This window comes from Terrapene carolina, unplaced genomic scaffold, assembly GCF_002925995.2.
Source record: "Terrapene carolina triunguis isolate 2854851 unplaced genomic scaffold, T_m_triunguis-2.0 Scaffold88, whole genome shotgun sequence".
Classification (NCBI taxonomy): domain Eukaryota; kingdom Metazoa; phylum Chordata; order Testudines; family Emydidae; genus Terrapene; species Terrapene triunguis.
In genome coordinates this window covers 44,241,881-44,250,471 of record NW_020664439.1, presented here as the reverse complement: position 1 = coordinate 44,250,471, position 8,591 = coordinate 44,241,881, and the positions used below count along the sequence as shown (strand labels likewise).

At 49.2% G+C, this 8,591-nt stretch overlaps 1 protein-coding gene across 3 annotated transcripts in view; it reads left to right on the top strand.

Moving 5' to 3' along the window:
* DVL3 (dishevelled segment polarity protein 3) overlaps positions 1-8,591 on the top strand; it is a 42,106-nt gene that overhangs the window by 291 nt on the left and 33,224 nt on the right. The gene's annotated exons all lie outside the window — the stretch shown is intronic.

The following is an 8,591-nucleotide window of genomic DNA, read 5'->3' as shown; positions in this document are numbered from 1 at the left end:
TGGGGGGCACCCCGGTACCTCTAATCCCGCCTTCGGGGTCTGCTGGGGGTACCCCGGTATCTCTAATGCCGCCTTTGGGGTGTGCTGAGGGGCACCCCTGGCTCCCCCATCCTGCCTCTGGGGTGTGCTGGGGGGCACTCCCTGCTTCCCCAATGCCAGGGATCATAGGATCCTCAAATGTCTATATCTGGGTTAGAAGGTTGGTGGATTTGTACCTTTTCCCCCAAATCCTCTCTCATTTTGGGGCTCCACAGTCTAGTTTTTCTGACACCCCCCAACAAACTCTACATCTCTTAAGGAACCACCGACCATGTAGGCACACTCTTAATTTTCCTATGGAGCCCCTGATCCATTCCTCTCCCCAGGATATTCACATCCCTTCACCCCATTCTGTCATCTCCCTGCATCCTACTCTTTTCCAGTCTCTGGTGAAGATCCCATTCCTGTCTGGGGAGCTCTGCTCCTCCTCTCTTGCAGAGCACCTGCTTGGGAAGGGGTTGCAGGACCCATCTTGCTTGTTTTTTTTCCCCCTCACAGGGTTCACAGTTTACACTAGAACTTGTGAGGGGGCAACTGGGGCTTGCAAGAGGTCTGTAGTTTCATACTCCTCCTAGCTCCTTTCTACTACAACCAAAGACTGCCCCAGGCTGTGACCTTGTTAGAGCTCATAAATTAGAGCCAAGCCTGTAAATTGGGCCTGGTTACTGCTCGGGTGAGAATCTTTCAGATAATTACTTTCTCTGCTGAGTCTGTTTTGACCCAAATGCCCCAGTATGGTGTTAGGTCTGGAGATGACAGCTTTTAGATTAGACTTAGAACCAATGTTGAGCCTATTCATGGTCATGAAAGATTCCTGGCATTTCTCAAATGAGTTGGTATTACCTTTTGTCCAAATTCCAGTTGAGTTAAGTACATTTTCCTGCCCTACCTTCCCTCTGGAATTTCAGTTGTTTGCACTACATATTGTGCCTAACTTGTTGTATCCCATTGTTGGGTACTGCCAAACTGCTGCTGCCTTCCCTTCAGAGTAGGCTGCATTTCAGTGGTGGGTGAAATGAATTCTCCATGCATATTGTTTGTAAAGAAATGCTTTGGGATCCTTTGAAATGTTGCTCTCAAAATGAATTGAAACCCTTGAGTGCAACACTGCCATATAGGTGGAAAAGTGTCTGCATTTGTCAACCAAGAATAGTAATAAATAGCAATGTCTCAAGTTGTGGCCAGGGGGTCTGGTGGAAGCTGCAGGAACCTGTGTTAGGCCTGGTCTTATTTCATAGCTTCACTAATGATCCAGAAGAGGAGGCATATGGCAGATGAGTGAAATTTGCAGATGAAGCAAACCAGGGAGGAGCTGCAGATACTAGTGAGGACAGAGAAATGATACAGAGTGACCCAGTGAGACTAGAAATGGGCTGAAAATAATAAAACAAGGATCAGCTTGGACAGATGCAGCTCATTCAGTGGGGAAGAGGAATAACCCTAAACCTGGATCCTCTTTGGGTGGAATAAATCTGGGGTGTAGAAGTGGATGAGAGAGACTGAGGGGGTGGGCAGCAAATCAGACAGGAGTCTGCAGTGTGATATGGGGTAAAAAACTGGTCAGTGTGGTTTTGTTTTAGTGCCACGTACTTCTATGCTGCTGAATAAATCATCTAATTGAGGCTGCAGACGCAGAGGCCTCAAGTTCTGGAGCAGGGAGGGGAGAGTTTCTCTCTGTCTGACTCTGGGGAAAACCCATCTGGAATGTTGCTTTTAGTTCTGGGTACCTGCTTGTTCAGAGAAGTGCAAGGAGAATGATCTGAGGGCTGGAGGGAGACAGTAAGACTGATCCAGCTGCGGAATTGTCTCCAAGGAAGGGGCGGGGGCCCTGTCACTTAAGATGTTTTGGTAACTTCTAAACAGTATACAGGAGGGAATAATCTTCAACTGACCCATAGGGAGATGGGCTGGCAGGAACCTACTGGTCTTGTATCTCCATCTTAGTAAGATGGATGGGGAGGAGAGATCGTTGTAGAAGGGCATGGGCACTTACTGTGCCATGTGAGTGACTGAAAAGAATTGCTGTGTGATTGAGATAGAAAGGGGTGGTATTCATGTGCACTTATTACTCTTTGCCAGACAATCTGCCCCTTTTCCCCAGGTTGCCCCTTCCCCCAGCACCTGCAAGGAGGAACAAGGTTCCTGTGGAGTGAGTCTCCTGAGCCAGCCTGGTTCTGACAGTGGGAGAACTTCTAGAAACTACTTCTTTATGAGGCAGAGGGAATGTTGGAGCCTGAAGGTTCAGTGGCAGCTGGTAACACAGAAAGGGGAAGCCTCCAACTGGGATGGGCCTTGGGCTCTAAGGAGGCAAAACTCCTAGGGAATGGGGGTGAGTTCTCTGCAAGCCGTCTGTCAGGGATGGATGCATTTCACCCTCCCCAGAGTCAGCCAGATTTACCTGCTAATGCAGGCCTGACAATTTCCTCTTCCCTCCTCTGCCCTAAGCTCAGGCCTGGTCAAGTCCGTCTTTTCCGCCTTTCTCCAGGCAGGACAGCTCTGGCATGGCGTTCCCTTGGGAGCTCCCTTCAGCTCTCCACATCCCAAAGCAGCAGTGCAGCCACTGCCTTAGGCCATGTCTTTGCTATGAGCAGTAGGGCAACACAGCTACGGCACTGTGGTAGGGTAGACACTTACTACGGCGCTGGAAGGCGCTTTAACGGTAGGTGGGTTGATAGAAGAATTCTTCCATTGATCTGGTCATGTCTACACTGGGGGTTAGGTCAACACAGCTTCAGTGCTCAGGGGTGTGAACTTCTAGCTATGCCAGCCTAACATTTAACTGTAGACCAGGCCTTAGTGTGTGGGATTTTCCTTTATTTTATTTATCTTGTTAACATCTGTTTGCTCTGAGTATCAGGATTGCCGGGAGGCTGATTCAGTGTTTACGTCTCCTTGGAAATGTGAACCAGGATTCTCCTTACTCAGTGTGGAGTTGCAGGGCCGATCAGCAGCTATTGCTAGCCAAAGTGCAGGGTACCCAGCCTTGGAATAAGTGAATCCCAGAATGGTATCTTCTGTGGGAAGGAAAGAAACCCAAGAATAATTAATCTTGCAAATTTGGAAGAGGGGAGGGTTAAACAGAGAGGTCGTAACATTTCCTGAGCTAGTCCTCATGGGGAAATGTGTTCATTACCCACCCACAGAGCAGGAGTCTCTTACTGGACTGAGATGCGACAGCAACAAATGGCAATAGAGTCCCCTTGGGTAAGTCAGTTAATCTTTCCGTGCCTCAGTTCTTCATCTGTAAACCAGCAATTCTAATACTTGCCTCCCACCCTTTGTTTGTCTTGTCTCTTGAGATTGTAAGATCCTCAGGGCAGGGACTCTTACTTGTGTGTGTCTGAATCTGTGCAGTGCTTAACACAACGGGCCCTGATCTCAGTTGATACCCTGACTTTTGAATTTTTTTTTTTTTTTATTACTGTATCCATGCAAGGACGTGACAAACACCACACCTCCTGAAGCCCCATTGTAGCTTGCCTGGTTATTCAGTAAGGATCTGGATCTCAGTAATGTGTGAAAAGGCTCCCCCAAGTTGTCATAGTGAAATGGTGTCTTGCTTTGTGCATCACAAATGCGGGTCTTCTCTGCAGTCTGTGCTATGCACACAGTTGCAACAAGTTAAACTAAAGGTGTGATTTTTAAGCCAGTTTATTTAAACTGGTGCAACTCTGTGGCTGCTCTCTTAAATCAATTTAAACCAGGTTTTTATTGGTTTAGATTTTACCTGTAACCAATATAACCAGTTTTAAACCAATAGAAGGATGTCCATGCAGTCCTTGCTCTGGTTTAATTTAAGTAGTCTTTCAAACTCATGCAATTTCTGTGTGTAGGCAAACTCTTAGCAACTGGCTCAAAGGTTTCCCTCTTCTCTCCTCTCCCTAAATCCTTGGCTGCCTGAAAGTTTTAATTATCCCCCTTACTCTGTTTCTTTTTTCTCATAATTCCGGTTGTGCTTAAGGAAGTGGTTGGTCTGAGCAATTGATAGTTTTGCTTGTCTCCATTGTGCCTTGCCAACTCTTCTATTCCATTCCATTGCGGTCTCTGGACCTCTGTGATCTCCCCTTTTTTTGGCAGTGATAAGACAAACCAGCTCCCATGCCCTCTTGTGTTGCATCACTTAAGGGGACACAAGTGATTTGGGGTGGGATGATGGGGTGCTTCTGCTGCTTCTCCCACTTGTGTTCAGGAGTTGATTCCAACTTTAACCTCTGAACAGTGGTGAGTGATTTCCAGGTCTCAGCTGGCAAGCGAAAATTGGTATCCAACTAATCACCAGCCTGATAACTAATCCAGGCCTGTTTAATTATCACTCGGCTTTCCAAAGCTGGGTTCAAGGCTGAGATTAGGAGAACTTTCTGGAGACAGAACAAAGCAGGCCCTGCTGGAATTCCCAGCTCGTGGGTCTGACGCTGTTGGTATTTGGCAACCTCATCTCGCGCACATGTGCATGGGGAAATGTGTTGATGTCTGCTCAGTGGCTGATTGATTTATTTTTATTGTGGGATCTTTTTGAAATCAGTGCCAGGAGCCTCTGTCTTTCTGATTGAGAGTGTTTGGAGACAAGGAATGGATCCTAAACTTAATAAGCAGTGTCAATCTCTAAGAAGTGGTGAGCTGCCTCATAGTGTGCCAGCCCTTTGGAGCCTGAGATGATATTTTCTTGTATGCGTAACTTCCTGGTTTGCAGAAGGCTCTTGGCTTTGCCCTGTTCCTGGTGATAGGTGCTGCTGTCACTCAGACTGGATTGCAGGGAGAGGGTGAGAGAGAATCTGTTGACAATGTAAGTGAGCTCACAAGGCTTGGAAGCCTTGTGTGATTCCCTTGTGGTAAGTCTGGGTAGGGGGCAGTGCCTGTTCTGCACCTCTCCTCGTCCTCCAGCCAGTGACCTGCTAACTGTGTCCTTACTCAGACTGAGGGGTAGGGTGTATGCTGTCCCTGTGGCGTTCAGGGGCTGAGCACAGATCTGTTGTTGAGTCTTTCCTAAGCAGTTAAATTCCCTAATTGAGGAGAAGAGTTCATTCCCTGGATGTCCTCCAATCTGCTGCTGCAAAGACAGGAAGGGCTAAGGGGACAAGACAAATGGGTTTAGTTGAATTGTAGATGCCTGCAGTGCTGGGTACTCTGTGTAGCTCTGCTTAGGACAATTAGACTGACTCAGCCTAGAAATCCTTGTGAAAAAGCACCTGCCTCCTAGGACAGAATTGCAGTGGTTGGCCAATGCCCAGCATATTGACTGGCCCTCCCCCAACCAGGTTATTCCTTGTCAAGCTGACCAGAAAGCTTGAGGTCCTTGGAGGGCAGTGTTCAGCTCTGAGACATGTTCACAGTACGCTCGTCTATTGCAGTCTCTCCTACCTAGCTGTGAGGGCACAGAGGTCTCCCTGCTGATCAGGTGGGATGGAGTTGCCTGGCTGGGGGCGAATGGTTATTTGAAATGTTTCTCGGGTGTCTGAATGCTGGGCGCTGCACCCACTGACCGGCTGCACTTCCTGCCTTGTAGGCTGCTGAGCACATGGCTAGGGACTGCCAACCTCTCTGTGCTCTTCTGATGGCAAGTTTCCACACCATTCTCCCCAGTGGGGCACCAGTGGCACATAGACACTGGAATTGATCCTAGTCGTGGCTATTGCAGGAGCCTGTTCCCAAGTTGTGGGGGGAGGCAGAGCAAGAGCACCAGGGCTGGGGGTGTAACAGATGTGTGTGTGGAGGGTTAGTTGCTGTACTCACACACCCTGGATGGCATTGCATGTGCCTGCATCGCTGCACCCTACTGCTCAAACCCAGCTATTAGACTCTGTTGGTGTCCAGCCCTGTCTGTATTGTGGTTGGCACCATGTTAGCAACCACCATGTTTGATGGCACTCGTACCCTGGCTTCTTTGCCAGGGAGAGGTGTTCTGTAAGACAAGCTAGCCAATTTGTGCCCTGTCTACACTACACAAACAACAAACCTTCACAACACCTACTGAACTTGGTTGCAGCTAATGATGAATTGAAAAGCTGAACACAGACTTCTCGACAAAATTCTGATTCCTGAAAAAGTCCAGAAGGTTTTGGTTTTGTTCTGGTGTGGAAGGTAAACAAGTTTTGGGACCTCAAAAGTTGTCGTGAAATGGAATTGCTGTCCTCTAGCCATCTCGAAGTGCAGCTTAGCTGAGTTCCAGCATGTTTGATCTGGCATTTGATCTGTGATCATGGCCAAACATAGCCTTGTTCTCCGCCTGAGCTGCCTGCTCTTGGCTGTTAATGGCATGGTTTCAAGCATGGTTCTCTGCCCATCTGCTGAAATGTAGTCCACTGGATTTAACCCTTGTGTAAACATGGCCCTGCATCCTTGTTTCCCTGAGTTGCTGTATGCTGCCCATCACAAGGTCCTATGTGGTTATGGTGTGGCGAAGTGGGAATTTTCTGTAAATTTTTTGGTGTGCCTCAGTTTCTCCTGTATTTCGCATGGCTACCCAGTAGTGGGGGAAAAGGAACCATTTGCTCTCAGGGCAGGCTGAACGAGAGACATGGGTATGAATGTCACCTGTCTGAGCCTGAATGGGTCCTTAAAAAGGACAGGCTGACGCTGACCCCGTATCCCTGGAAAATCTGAGAAGACCATGGCAAATCCATTGACACCTGGCAACTAATGCCCAGAGGGAAAGGGGTTTCCCCACCACTCAGCATGGAAGCTGAGCAAAATCCCCAGCTCGAGAACAAAGAACTGGGAAGGAGTGAGGTGGAGGGATCGGATTTGGCTGTTGGAAGGAGTCGAGCCTCTCACCTGGGAACTGCTCAGGGAGGTCAGAGTGAGTGAGAGAGAGAGAGAGCCTGAACATGGAGTTCATTAGAGCTTGGCTGGGCTCTGGGCTAACCAGAATGGGCTTGGACTATGCTTTAACCGTCAGTCTCTGGGCTCACCTAAGGACTTACTAGGCTGTGTCCAATTGACTGATAAACCTGACTTTTTTTTTTGACACTAAGCCTCAAGCCTCACTGCAAATACTGGTTGAGGTGCATTAATCCCTGAAGGGTAGACAAGTCTCTGCCAGGGTCTGTCTCAGCTGGTCTCTCTGGACAGAGCTCACAGGGTGAAGCAGGAGGTCTGGAGCCCCAGACGTTCAGTCTAGGAGGTGATGAGGCCTCATGGCTCACCCTGAAGGAAGAGTGATACCCCTTGGGAGTCTGGCACATCGAAGGGATTCCTCCCAGAGACTGTTCCAAAGCTGAGGGCATAGCACCAGTCCTGTGGATCTGGGACATACGGTTCTGCCAGAAAGGGTGTTTTCTGTACTCAACATTAAATTGGCTTCAGTTCCTGACTCCGTTTTCTGAGCTCAGTGGTCTGCCAGTGGCTTTCAGTGACAGCAAGGTCTAGTGCTCCGAGTGAAGGAAAGAGGCCTCATGCCCAGAGCAGCCTGCCAGGGAACATGTGAGGCTTTGGTGGGGGGTATCTCTGGCTTCTGTGGTCAGGACAGTGAGTGCCCTCCCCCAGTGCTCACTGGAAGAATATGATACTGTTGGTTTTCTGGTTTACTTTTGCCTCTTGTCCTATTAGTGAGCTAATGATGACAGTATGGCAGTCATTGTTCGGTCTTCTGGTTTCCATTTAAAATGAATGTTTGAGAGTCTCGTTTTGAAGTTGGCAGAGCTCCATTCCCCACAGGGCCCTTTGCTCCCTTTGTAGCCCGGTTGCCTTTCAGCAATGTGTCTGGGTGGTACTGCTTGGGAACAATGTTAGTGTCCCCTTTGCCGGGAGCAGCAAGGGGGTGGGATTGCCAGGGAATTAGTGGTGTTGGCTGGCTTGGAGTTGGGGATGCAGATGGTGGCTCAGAATGCTGAGCCCCTGCTAGCTCTCCTCAAGCTTAGCTCCCTCCAGTGTCCATGACCTGTTTGCCCTTGGATTCCCCACCTACTCTCATCTCATTGGGAGCTCTGTGATTCGTCTCCGTTGCAGTGTCCAGTCCAGTGACTGTGATCCTGTATTGTTGTCCTGTTGCTGTGCACCTCCCAGAGGACTGGCTAATTTCTGTCTCTGATGAGGGCTTGTCCTGACCTGGGCAGTCGCTGAACTGGTGCCATGCGCTCCCTCCCCAGATACGAGGGCATGGCTGTGAAAACACTAAGAAACACGCTTCTGCTCAGTCCTGCCGATCCCCAGGAGGCTGACAGGACCAAATGTGTTTGAGCTGCAGCATTCTGGCCCAGAGCCCTCTTGAGCTATGGCAGCTGATGTGCAGAGCTTGGCTTGATATTGCTCAGCCAGGAGGGAAGGGGAGCGCGAAAAGGCGTCTCTGTGTGGACAGAGGTGTGAGTCCCCCAGTAGCTCTTTCTTCATAGTCATGCTTGGTTTCCAAAAGCCTCACAAAAACCAGCCCCTTTTTCTAGGCAGTCAGGCCATACGCCTTTCTCTTTAGCTATGCAGAGCGCATTGTTAAAGCTCCTTGTGTCCTTTCTGAGGCTTCTGTGATGTAGCTTAGCGGGAGCCTCCTGTGTAGCGGTTGGGGTGGGTGGGAAAGGGCTATGCAGCTGATGGGATGTTTCAGTTTATGCAGGGGATGCTCC